The sequence below is a fragment of the Caretta caretta genome, chromosome 26, assembly GCF_965140235.1.
Source record: "Caretta caretta isolate rCarCar2 chromosome 26, rCarCar1.hap1, whole genome shotgun sequence".
NCBI lineage: Eukaryota > Metazoa > Chordata > Testudines > Cheloniidae > Caretta > Caretta caretta.
In genome coordinates, this window is record NC_134231.1 from 4,483,957 (window position 1) to 4,496,539 (window position 12,583).

At 41.1% G+C, this 12,583-nt stretch overlaps 1 long non-coding RNA gene across 1 annotated transcript in view; it reads right to left on the reverse strand.

Moving 5' to 3' along the window:
* Window positions 1-12,583, reverse strand: part of LOC142070152 (uncharacterized) — a 343,262-nt gene that overhangs the window by 251,327 nt on the left and 79,352 nt on the right. Inside the window, exon 2 of the long non-coding RNA XR_012666130.1 lies at window positions 325-441. This is a non-coding gene — a long non-coding RNA (uncharacterized LOC142070152). The remainder of the gene's footprint in view (window positions 1-324; window positions 442-12,583) is intronic.

Genomic DNA, 12,583 nt, shown 5'->3' on the forward strand with positions numbered 1-12,583 from the left:
TGTGGTTTGTTAAGCATTCTTTTACATAGAGATCCAAAGTACCTTCCTCTATTCCCTTTATGTTACTGAATTTCTCTACTACACATGCTTCTCCCCACTACCCCCATTTCTCATCTAATACTATTCGTTGGACTTCCTTTTCCATCCAGTCCCAGTCTCCCCCTATCACTTCCCAGGGAGTCCACAGGGACCTCCTTTTGATCTAACCCACTCCCCCATTACCCTGGAAACCTCCTCAAATTTGAACCCTTCCAATACCATTGCTAAGCTGCTTCCTTGTGATCATTGACAGCAAAGCTACACATATAATAAACCATGCGTTACCTGCTCCAGATGAATGGATCCGAGTCCCGGCACACTATGTTGGGATTCCCTCCAAGATCCCTTTCCACTCAGCTTCCCAAGAACTCAGTTCAACTCCAGATTTTGTCACTCGGGTATCTATATTTGGTATACAGAAAAGCCACAATGAGTTATCAGACTCAAGCATAGGGAGTGGGTAGAGGGTGCACCACACATCCAAAGTTACACAGAAAACTTTTCCTTTCTATAACTTTACACATCACATTGCAGTTACTATACATTTCATCACATATTTTGGGATTGGCTTGGTTACTTTGTAGAAGCCAATGCCTGTATAGTATGCTCTGTCCATGCATACCTGACCTCTACCTTATCTTACATTTAAGCTTGTTTACTAATACCAGGATGTTCTTGCTGATCGTAGCTAACCATTCTGACTCCAGCATACTGCTTGTTATGATTACTTAACCTTCCATTCAACTCCCCAATCGTGGGCCACTAAGAAATACGGCAAGTTACTAATGTCAAGCCAGGCCTACACAAACCTGACCAAAACATCAGACTTGTCATAAGTAAACCTCCAGAAAAGACACCACAGATATGTGTAATGAGCTGATTTCTGGTTTCATAATGAAAGTTTCACATGATACTATTTATTGGGGCATGATTGTTTAAAATGAGATGTGCATTTGCAGGCACAACTATGTAGCTCTATTTGCCCATGCAATTACCACAATTGTGTGTGGCAGGCAGGTGACTGCAAGTGCAAATCGCCATTCAGGCACAAATGTTTGCACATGGAAATGGGCCTCTACTTTTAAAAAAAATTGTCCCAGATTCTTAAAAGGTGAAAGCACCCCTATGTAGAGAACTACACACCACCTAAGGCCTTTTGCGTGTTTACATGTGATTTCAGTGATGTGTAGGCCTTTTGCTGCCTCCTCTGTGCATTTCACCCGTAGCAAATGGAAGTGGATAATATAAAGGTCATCTTCCAACCAATTCCCACCCTTTGCAAAGAAGAAGAAGGAAGAAATGTTGGGCAATTTTGGCAATTTTGCCTGTCAATACTGTAAACTTAGCTCAGCTGGCTAAATACAGTAACTGCACCAAATAAATGCTATCTCTGGCAATTAGCAGCACTTAATTTTGAAAATGAGCTAATATAATCAATTACGTCTTTCAATTTGCTAGACAGGATTTTACAGGGGTTTAATTTTCTGCTACTACACCTTTCAAATTATCTTCAGGTGCTGTCGGAATTTAATCATGGATGCTCATTCCAGATCCATTAGTATTAAAGATGCTCTCCTCCCACCACCAAATAATGTCAATGATGCCTGGTTCTGAAATAAGGAGACACCAACTCCTCCTTCTTGGGCCCCGGCAGTATCCTACATTTTCCACATCACCCCAACTTTTCGACTCTCAGATAAACCAGAGAGGATCTGTTCTGCTGCTTTTTCTGCAGCTCATGTCTGGCATTTTTATTTTTATCTCACTCCGCTGAAGGATAACACTATTTCTGGAGGTTTTACATGAGTAGATTAGAATTATTACTAGCAGGAGGATGTACTGTATGCAGATTGTGAATGGCATAAAGAGAACTCATGTGTATGTATCTCCTACTCTCACTCTCTTTGTGCATCAGATAAGCTGTGCTGTGCTGTGTTGTGCTTGCAGAGCATTAGGAATAAAAAGTTTGAAGAGTGACTCTGAATTCACACCTCTTTGTTGTGTAGGAATTATTGCAACAGAAAATACCATTGACACAATTAAGCTAATATCCTCTTGACAGCTGTAGCTAAAAACATGTTTCAGGCCAACACTACCCCCAAGTAAACTAAACTATCCTGATAATTCTGCAATAGTTTAGCACAAGGGAGGGCTGCAGAAATGGCTACATTTTAATGCACATTGAACTGATAAGCCTTGTACACACACATACACACACACACAGATTCTGAGCTGCAGTCGGTGAATACAGCGTGAGATGGGAGCACCTTTTCATTCCCTGACCCTGGAGTCATATGAAAGGCAGTCTGGTCCAGAGTGACAAATTACAGCAATCTAAAGGCTGCTCTAATCTGTTCAAATGACCAGCATTCCCAAAGGGCTATTCCAGGAGCTGGGAATGATTAGTCACAAGCAAGCCCCAGTTATACCCTTTCTTGCCTACCCACATCCTCCTGAGTTGGCAGCCAGGAGAGGGGTATCATAGATGTTATCAGAGCAGCTCTGCAGTACCTGGAGGATTCCCCTATGCAAGGGAAATCCTTCAGTTGCAGGGTCAGGTGGCTTTAGAGTTGCGTTGCATTGGTGGAGTGATACAAAGCTGTCGCCATGCCCCTGAGAATCAGATCTTTGGTCTGCAAAGGTCTGACTCAAAATCCTCTGAAATTAATGTGATCTTTTCCATTGACTACAATGGGCCAAGGATCAAACACCAAAAGCACCTTGGGGGCAAAGGTACTATAGAAACACCAAAGAAATTAGGGGGTCAGATTTTCAAAGCAGCCTAAGGGAGTTAGGCACCCAAATCCCAATACAATTCAATAGGAAATGGGCAGTGAAGGCCAGAATTGCAAATACTAGGAGCCTAAAGATGCAGATAGGAGCCTGGTGGGACTTACGAAAGCACATTAGCTAGAAACCTCAGCACTTTTGCAAATCCTACTAGACACCTATCTGCATCTTTAGGCTCCTAAATACTTTGAAAATCTGGCCCCTAACCTCCCTTAGAATTTTTTTGAAAATCCCAGCCTAGAATCTCACAAACAAGAGAAGCCCAGTGATGAGCTAGATGCTCTATCTGCCTTTTCAGGCACTCTGCAGATGCCAGTCACCCACTATAGTAGAGGAGGAGAACGCTGTGGCCATTTCACTGCTGTCCTGCTTGGCCCAGGGAGGGTTTCGTGCCTACCTTGAAGCCAAACCAACTGTTCCAAACCACACAGAAAGTGTCAGCAATTGATGGCTGATTGTAGGAAATGATAAGAGAAGGAAAAGCCATTTACCCCAGATCCTCAGAGTATAGACACACCAGCTCTAGCCTCCATTTGTCACTTCTGGGGAGTGACGGCATCACAACTTTCAGCTTGTTGAGCGGGTTTATTGTTTATCTTTTCCTCGGATACAGAACAGTTTACGTAGATTTATCTTAGTTTTGCCTGGGAAAACTGAGACTCTTAATAGATTTTTCCTATTCACTGACATTACTTTTTATCATTATTATGGTTAGCTACACAGGAAATACTAATGGCTCTGTTACTCCAGCCATTGTGTAATCAAATGGATTTTGGTAAGTAAAACTTATACGGGGAAGAAACAATTACAGACTTCAAAATAAGAGAATTACAAGGTGGACACTACACGGGCTGTCCACAAGCTTTAAGGCTCTGTAAAAGAACAAAGATACACAATGTGTACAGGAAGCTCCTGGTTGGTGACAGGGGACTCACTGAAAATTCACTGGAAAAGGGCTCATGCATTAGGATCCTTTACAGAAGGGATTAACCTGGTGAGTAAAGGAGACTGTGTTGGGATTCAGAACAAAGGGAAAGCAAACGGCAGGAGAAAGCTAATCGACAAAGGCAAGCAGAGTCATGTTTCCAACACAGGGATAATCCACCATTAAGTGGTCCAAAGCCCATTGAACTCAAGGGAAAGACTCTCACTGAGTTCGACAGACTTTGGAACAGGCCCTAATTCTTCAGTGGGGCCCCCGTTCAGCAAAGCACTTAAGCACATACTGAATTCCAACTGGCTTCAAGTTCCCATGGAACTTATGCATATGCTTAAATAAGTGCTTTGCTGAACAGGATAAGATTGCTCACGTGCTTTCAGTTAAGCATGTTGTGTGCCTAAATTCTGTTTTGAATCAGAGCATTAGCACCAGGTCCAAAGCTGCCCTCCAGTCCATCTCTGGATGGCTCACTGGTCTCAAGTCTGCCATATCCAGAGATTTCCGTGCTGCCTGGTTTCTTACCATACTAGTGGTGCATTTGGGCATGTGATGAAGCAGTGGGTCACTCCTTACATCTCTCTTGTATGGCTTGGGTTTCAGGAATACATAGCACTCCACCTGGCTGCACTTGTCTCATTGGAAGGCATTGCTCCTGCTTGGCCTAGGCAGCCAGAAATTGTGTTTAAATTGTCAAAGCAATTATGTTTATTCAAATACAGTAAATGTGTTTCTCACATACTGTTTGGAATTAATGCAATAACTGAACAAAATCTGTGGCTGGGGAGAGGGCCAGTGGGGATTGCTGGTATTTGCTTACTTACTTGTTTTCTTTTTTAAAAAATATACTTTAAAATAATTTGAAGCGAGTTAGGATCATGGATGAAGATTCATTACAGTTACCCTCACCCATCCTTCTAAATGCACTGTGGTCAACAGCACTGCCAACCAAGAGTCAGTTCCTCAACAAAATAATGAGATTGGCTTAAAAATCATAAGCTTTTTTTTAAATAATATTTTTGGGCTTCTTCTAGCTTTTGAGCCCTTAGGTGTCACAACTTCAAGCTTTTCTCTGCAGTGAGTGCTATAAATGTACGTCTTTTTAATGAAAGCTAAGAGTCTCACATAATCACTTGACTCCAGGAGCTGGGGCTTTAGGGAAAACACTAAATATAAACATTCATGATAGAATTGACTACACTGATTCAACAAGAGTCTTTCCACTGACATCAGTGGGAGTTTGATTGGCCCCTGTCCTAAATCAGATCCCAATCTTGCAAACACTCACCCCCTGGCATAATTCTACTCAGGTGATGAGTTCCACTGGATAAAGTTATACACATTGTGAAGTCTTTGTAGAACTAGAGTCTTACGCAGTAAATTCTTTGGGGCAGGAACTGTAAAACTCATGTATACATCAGCCAGCACAATGATGCCCTGATCCTGACTGGTGCATATGAATGCTACTGCCAGTAATAACAACAATCACAATAATAATAATAATAATTAATAAACTGAATAAGTGCTAAGAGTTAGTATTATAACACCTGCAAGTTCACTCCATGTGGCCACTTTTCTTATATTGTCATGTGATAGGAGAAGCCAGTCTGACAGTTTGAACAATCTGGTTGGCTAGAAAGTTTATTCTAACGTGCAAGCCTCCTGCTTTCTGCAAGAAACTTCCCAAAACACACACATGCACGTCAGCAGCTGATCAAGTATTCCCATCCCAGCTCAGAGCCGCTTAGCAGGCAGCCAGCAAGGTCAGAAGCCTAGATTTGAATGTAATAATAACTTTAGTCAATTTACAGAAATAATGTGATTTCCTAAAACATGGGAATTAGCAAGCCAGGCCCAGAGAATTAAAATCACTTCAGCGGCTCAGATGCCCTGAAAGAAACCAGCAAAACTCCGTCTAAAGAAAGAAAGAAACAGGGTACGGCATCTATTTTGATGATGACAGCTTTAAGGTCACATTGGTGGGGGTGGGGGAAGGCAATGAAAAGGTATCTTCTCTGAAGACACTGTTTTACAACCCTTACTTTGCTTGTAGCTTGTTAATTTTCACAGCAGAGTTGCCCTGGGATACGAATTGAAGAAACAGATGAAAAAAAAAATTTTTTTTGCGCCTCTAACTGTACTGAAGGCCCCATTGCACACTCCTGCGCCTTTGATGAGAAACATTAAACATTTTTAATTTAGCACATCAATTTGAAAATCTAATTTTTTTTAATGCTTTGTAGCAGCAGACGCTTTCCACGGTGCTGTCACGGCCATAGAAGAATTATGAGAAACTTGAACCGCAAAAAGTAAATTAGAAAAATCTCATTTCAGTTACTCTAAAAAGAGGGGAAATTAGATTCTGATTAAAATCACTCACACATACAATTTTAGGTAAACTAATTTAGCAAGACTGACTATATAATTTTTTTTGCCTGCTTCTGCGTCCTTTTAGTACCAGCTGTGAGGTGCCTGTACTCATCACTTCTCTCAATAGCCAGTGGGGTAGGGAAAGAACTGTTAATAAAGTGGCCTTTTCCTTGACCATATACTGTGAGGCTGTCGAAAGGAGATTAATTTATTTATTTTGTCAAAAAAAGAAAAAACAAGAAAAACCTTTAGAGTCCTTCCCAGCAATTTAAGGTTGTACTTTTCCCTTCTTCAAACTATTTTATGCATTTGAAATAAATATGTATGAAACAACAGCAATAAATGCCCCAGCTATTCAAAAGTCAGAAGGTCTGAGTTGCAGTCCTTTGTATATATTTTTTTCAGTTTGATCTATCTATCATGAGAGAAGGGATTAATTTGCAGAGGATAATTTATCTACTACTTTTTCATTTATTTCACTTCTTTTTTTGGTTCATGAATGGTCCACAAACAGCTTGTGATTTTTCTCAGACTTATTTGTTATTTTAAATTATTGACAGAAAAATGACAGCACACAATTCCTGACCTGTAGTTCATGTGCAAGCTGTTCACTGACAAAAGTTTGATATTCAGAATTAAAAATTCAAGCTGTGCTATTTGGTTTTGATTTGGTATATCACCTACATGGCACTGATTCTGTTTCCTGACTGGATGAGTAGAACACTTAGAGCCAGGTTTCCAGTGGAAATACATGTATGTGTTAGAAGTGCGTATATTTTATTATTATTGTATAGTACCGACAGTTTCCTGGGTGCTTTATCTACGCAATCTTCATAAACACCTTACGAGATAGGTACATGAGGGTTATAATTTTACAGATGGGGAAAAGAAGACACAGGGGGGTGAAGGGTATCAAAAGCTGCGTCACAAAACTTTGGTATAGCTGAGATTAGAATTCAAGTGTCCTGACTCTCAGTCTTTTGCTAAGTGATACTTCGAATATGGGACCCTGCCTTTCTGGCATTTGTGGAACCTTCCTCTTTCTTGCATGCAAAACCACAACATGATATCATTGGGGACAGTATCTATTTGGTGCTAACAGTAAAGGCCCTCTGGCACATGGCATACCATTTAGTGGCTCTGATTACATCCATTGTAGTGCAATCACACTCATGTACCCATGAACCAGCTCATTCTAATGTGATGGTGTGACTCCGTGCACTGCATGTACTCATGGAATTGCCAGTGGGTTATGGAGCAGCTGGTGTTTTGCTTTAAATGAAAATAACTGTCTCAGTAATAGTGTCTGAAAGACCCAGGTCTGATATTTCCATGAAGCTATGCAAATTTATACTAGCAGAGGACAAGGCCTGATAGCTACATTTATACCTCTTCTCTTTCAGAACCCACTGATAATCCTGAAGAGACAAATTTAAAATCTTAAATTTAATTTTCCTGGGTTGTGGAATAGCCATTACCATCAGATTGGTCAGATCTCAAAATACAGGTTGTTTCTTATTATCCATATAGGATGAAATTTATCCCTGTGCAGAGGTCCAATGAATCACTTAAGTCCCACTTAAACATAGCTGAATTATCTCTTTAATTTGCCAGTCCCATGCCAATGGCATAATTCTTAGCACTCACACAGTAGGATTTAAATGGTGCATAGGTACTCTACTGGCTCCCTGCATTGGGGTGAATATAATCCATATAGACTTGAAGATCCTTCTACCAACATCAATATTCTCTTTTCCTTCCTGATCAGAGAACCCAGAAGCAGTAATATAAAGTAATACGTACTTTTCCCCTGGATTGTGGGTTTAACCTAGAGTCAGTTGGTTTTCATCTCCTGTGCTTTGATTTAATTTAATGCCCTGATAGTGGAAAGACCACAGTCTAAGATGAAATGCAGAAAACACTAAGTGAATTCACCTGGCCCTAATATTTGCAAGCCGTTCATTTTTTCCTCCTGTAACTGCAAATTATCAACATAATATTGATTGCAGATTTTCATTTCATTTTAGAGAACTGCAGGGGCCTGGGGGAGTCAGAGATAGGTCAATTATTTGTCCCTAAGGACAGACTTGGCTGAAATTGACACAACAGGCCTTATTCTCCATGTCCCCAAACCTTGTGGAGTCACTTACACCAGTACAAAGTGAATATAAGATGCTTGCAAATCACAGTAGCAATAACTTGCGCCCACTTTGCACTGTGTTCGTAATTGCACAACTTTTGGAGGGCACGAGGAGGACCTGGGTCCAAAGCACAGGTGATATAGGAATGATGATAAGAAGGATGCCATTGGCATGTGACAGGTAAACTAAAGAGATAATGTGAGGTATAAACTAATGGGCAGTGGTGGATAAGCCTTTAGATGAAATTTATCCCTAAGCAGAGGGGCCAGCACTAAGCTGCTGCAGCTCTTAAGTCCTACTCATGGGAAAGAAGTGTTGCATCTAACTTCTTTTGGCTTCTCTATACATTGCTGAGTATCACCCTCTGTATTGTTTCTAGAAGCAACTAGTAAAGATTTGTACTTCCACTCTCATAAGAACATAAGAGCGGCCAGATTGGGTCAGACCAAAGATCCATCTAGCCCAGTATCCTGTCTTCTGACAGCAGCCAATGTCAGGTGCCCCAGAGGGAATGAACAGAACAGTTAATCACCAAGTGATCCGTCCCCTGTCGCTCGTTCCCAGATTCTCAAAACTGAACCACTGAGTGTGACCTGAACCACAGATGAGCAGGTTATTAGGACACTTTCACCCTAATTACCCACAGGGGTGAATCTCCAATTAGTTACACATGGGCCTGAATCAACCCTTTCCCCATAACCTCCCAACATCTGTTACCTCTGAACTTTGGCAAAGTGTAGAAGGTGTGTGAAAATCAAAATATGAATTTTTCATACAGGCCCTGTGTTAAATTCTACTCCCAGCTGCATTAATTAATCTCCCATTGAAGTCAATGGCAGCTGGGCTTAAGTATCTTAGGGCAGAACTGGAGCCCTACTTAATTTTACCGTGGCTGAGGATGTGGCCCAAAACATGATGCCCAATCTATTTTATAGTTTCCAAAACAAGTGCAGCTGGTTGGGGATGCTTTTCCCCCTCATTATGTTTCATTTTTATTAGCCTGTTCTGGTCTTTTTAGTATATGATTAAACTGTTTGGTAGTTTTTAGTTTCTTTGTAAATTACTTACTTAATGGAACTCGCAATCCAATCAGTTTTATTTCAATAACAACAGTTTCTACACTGTTATGGCTCTGGCTTTTTTTTTTTTTTTTGCCAAATGACAACGGTGCCCCTTTCACTGTCAATAGCTGTGAGCTGTTCCCCCTCTGAAGAATGGGGGGGAAGAATGGAGAGATGAGATGGGATCCAAAGCCAGATATCCTCTCAGCAAATAATATAGCAAAACACTTAAGCACATGCTTAACTTTAAGCAGGTGCTTAAATCCAATGATATTCATCTCAACACTTAAGCACATACTTAAAGTCTAGCACTTGCTTAAGCGTGTTGCTGAATCAGGGCCAAAAGCAGTGAGTGGGTGACACTCACCCTTGTGCAGAGAGCCAGGTTAAGGCCTATGCACCACTTAAGACCTCAAAATAGGGTTTACACAGGATTTAAGTGGCGCATGTACCTAGTGCTGCTCTTCTGCCCCAGGGCGAATTTCACCCAGTCTGCATTCCACTCCCTGATTTGACTGAGGTGTGTTCACGAGTTGCAGCACGTAATTGGATACAAGATTCTCTTACTTGCTGAAGTAACCAGTTCATGACCCCAGAGAAGGCTTCACTGATCAAATTAAATAAAAAGATGAATATTAACTGGTGGAGTGCTGAGCAGAATACAAGAGCCACTCCCAGCTTTTAGTGTTGGGCTGGTAGCCGGAACCCACCCGTCTCTGTGACATAGCAGGTCAAATCATTAAGTAGGAGGTTGCTATTGCAACCCTCAGGGAACAATACATAGGAGGTAAAGGCTGGAAGTCTGCAAATGGAAGCAGAGGTTAGAAGGTGCCTGTATACGGGCCAAGAAGAGATGCTGCATTTAGGATGTACGATAGTCAAAGGTTGACTTTAGTTGTAAAGCTGCAACAGCTACTCATGGGAATCGGGAAGGGGCAGTTTTTGTTTGGTGGACTGAGCTGATGGCTGGGAGTCCAGCAAGCTTAGTTTACTTCTTGGTTCTGTCACTGATTTGCTGGGTGATCTTGGGGCAAACTGGCAATAATCAAGAATAACTGGAGCCAGCCAAAAATATAAGTATTTTCTGTGAAAAATTTTTAAAGGAATAAAAAAATTGTTCAAAATCTTTCCATGGAAGTTTTTGTGGGTTTTTTTAATTGGAAAAAACAATTGGATTTTGTTGTAGTTGTTTTTCAGTGTTTTTTCCGCCTTTCCTTGTTTTAAAAAGGAAAAGGAAAAGTGGAAAAACAGAAAAAAGAAACAGGGTGGGGAACTAAAAACATCCAAATGAAAAAATAAAGTATTATTTACTTTAAACTAAATAAACTAAAATGCTTATTGCTTTAGAAAAATTATAGTTTTTCATTGAAAATCAAAACAATTCAATGAAAACAAATGAAAATTCTCTTGCAATAATTTTTGCATTTGTCAAAAAACCATTTTTTGCCACTGTTTCAAAGAACAATTTTCTAGTTGTTCTGTTAACTGTCTTTTTAAGCACTTAGAGATCTCTGGATGAAATTGCTGTATAAGTGCAAAGTATTTTACATAGGAATTGCCGTATTAGAACAGACCAATGGTCCATCCAACCTGGTGCATTATCTCCAACAGTAGCTAATATTGGATGCTTCAGAGGAAGGTGAAACAGCATTACTTTGAAACCCACTCCAGCTTCCATTTGAAAACAAAGAACAGGGTCCAGAGTTTCTCAAGAAGAAAATAAGTGAATGCTCTTTGTTGAACGAGTCTGCTGAGTTTCAGGATGGGTTTCATGATTTCCACATGGATTTCCAGAGAAGTGCACAATCCAATTGCTGTTTTTCAAGAGTTTAGACCTAGTCAATGCCAGAGCTGTATATTGTTCTCTGTCTAAAATATGGTAGGGCCTTTGAAACCTAACTAGATTGTCCAGAGTTTCACCCTGTAAATCGATGAAGTCTTAGGTCTTGTTAGCAGACTTTGTCAAAAAGGAGGCTTCCTAACTTAGCACCTACTAACCCTTTGGGTTTTGCAGATATATCCATCCAAACTCACTGCTTGGGTAACTAGGCACAGCTCTGGGATTTCAAGGGAATTCCAATGACTTAAGCTAGCAATGAATTTGGCCTCTGTGTGAAGGGAAGGATAGTCTTGAAAGATCGTGAGTGAGCTTCATTCAAAAAGGACGATCCTGTGCTTACGTCACTGGAATGGAACCCAGGAGAGCTGTCTGTAAATCCCGTCTCCGTCACAGACTCCCTGCATCACTTAATATCTTTACAACTCAGTTCCCTCATCTGTAGTATGGGAATAATAATACTTCTCTGGTCTACTTAGATCATAAGCTCTTTGTGGCAGGGACTGTCTTACTATTGGTCTACGCAACACCTAGCACCATGGTGCTCTGATCTTTGCTGGGGCCTGTAGGTGCTACACTGTAATACTAATGATAACTAAGACCACAAACTCCTCCTCACTGTTTCTTCCTAGCTGTAGGTACTGTGCCTAGTACAATGGGACCTCCTTCTCAGTTAGGGTCTCTAGAAGCTACTGAAATACACATGACTATTAAAAGTGGGTACACTGTATACATAGCCCTTTAAGCACTAATTTGGCTGGCAGCCTGGAGAAAACCTGTGAAAAGATCACCAGACTATCTGTGGGTCTGCCTGGGCCTATTTTCACTCTGCATCTTGTTCCTTTTTTGTGGCGTGCATTCCATTGGGCTCATTTAACCAGTGCCCACCCCATTCTGTCTCACTGCTGCTTTGCAGAGCTGTGCATCACACTCTTTTGCAGAGGTGCAGCAAGGCATCTACACAAAATGTGCTTGGCAGCACTTCAGATGCAACCAGTAGCTCATTAGTGACAGCTGCATCCATAGTTATAGGAAATGAGCATGGGAATGTTACCCAGTAATACTGTGGATCTGCCTACAGTCTTTTCATAGTGCTCATGCCCATTGGAGCATTCACTGGAAATCTACAGAGGACCATCTATAGGAACCATCCCACCTCCCACAGAGACTTAAGTTTAGGCTCTGTAAGTGGAATAAGGGGGTCCGGGGGAGGAAAATGAACCTTCTGCAATCTCTGTTGTGTGGTCAGAACAATGACTAGCAGAGCTGTACAGATACATAGGGAAGGGAGGGTGTATGGTGCAGCCACTAAATGAAGGCAGAAACAGGTATGCTCCCTACTCTCCAGGGAGCACAGGGAGGCAGAATTTGTGGAGTGTTGTGCTTAAGTGCTATCATTGAGGTTTAA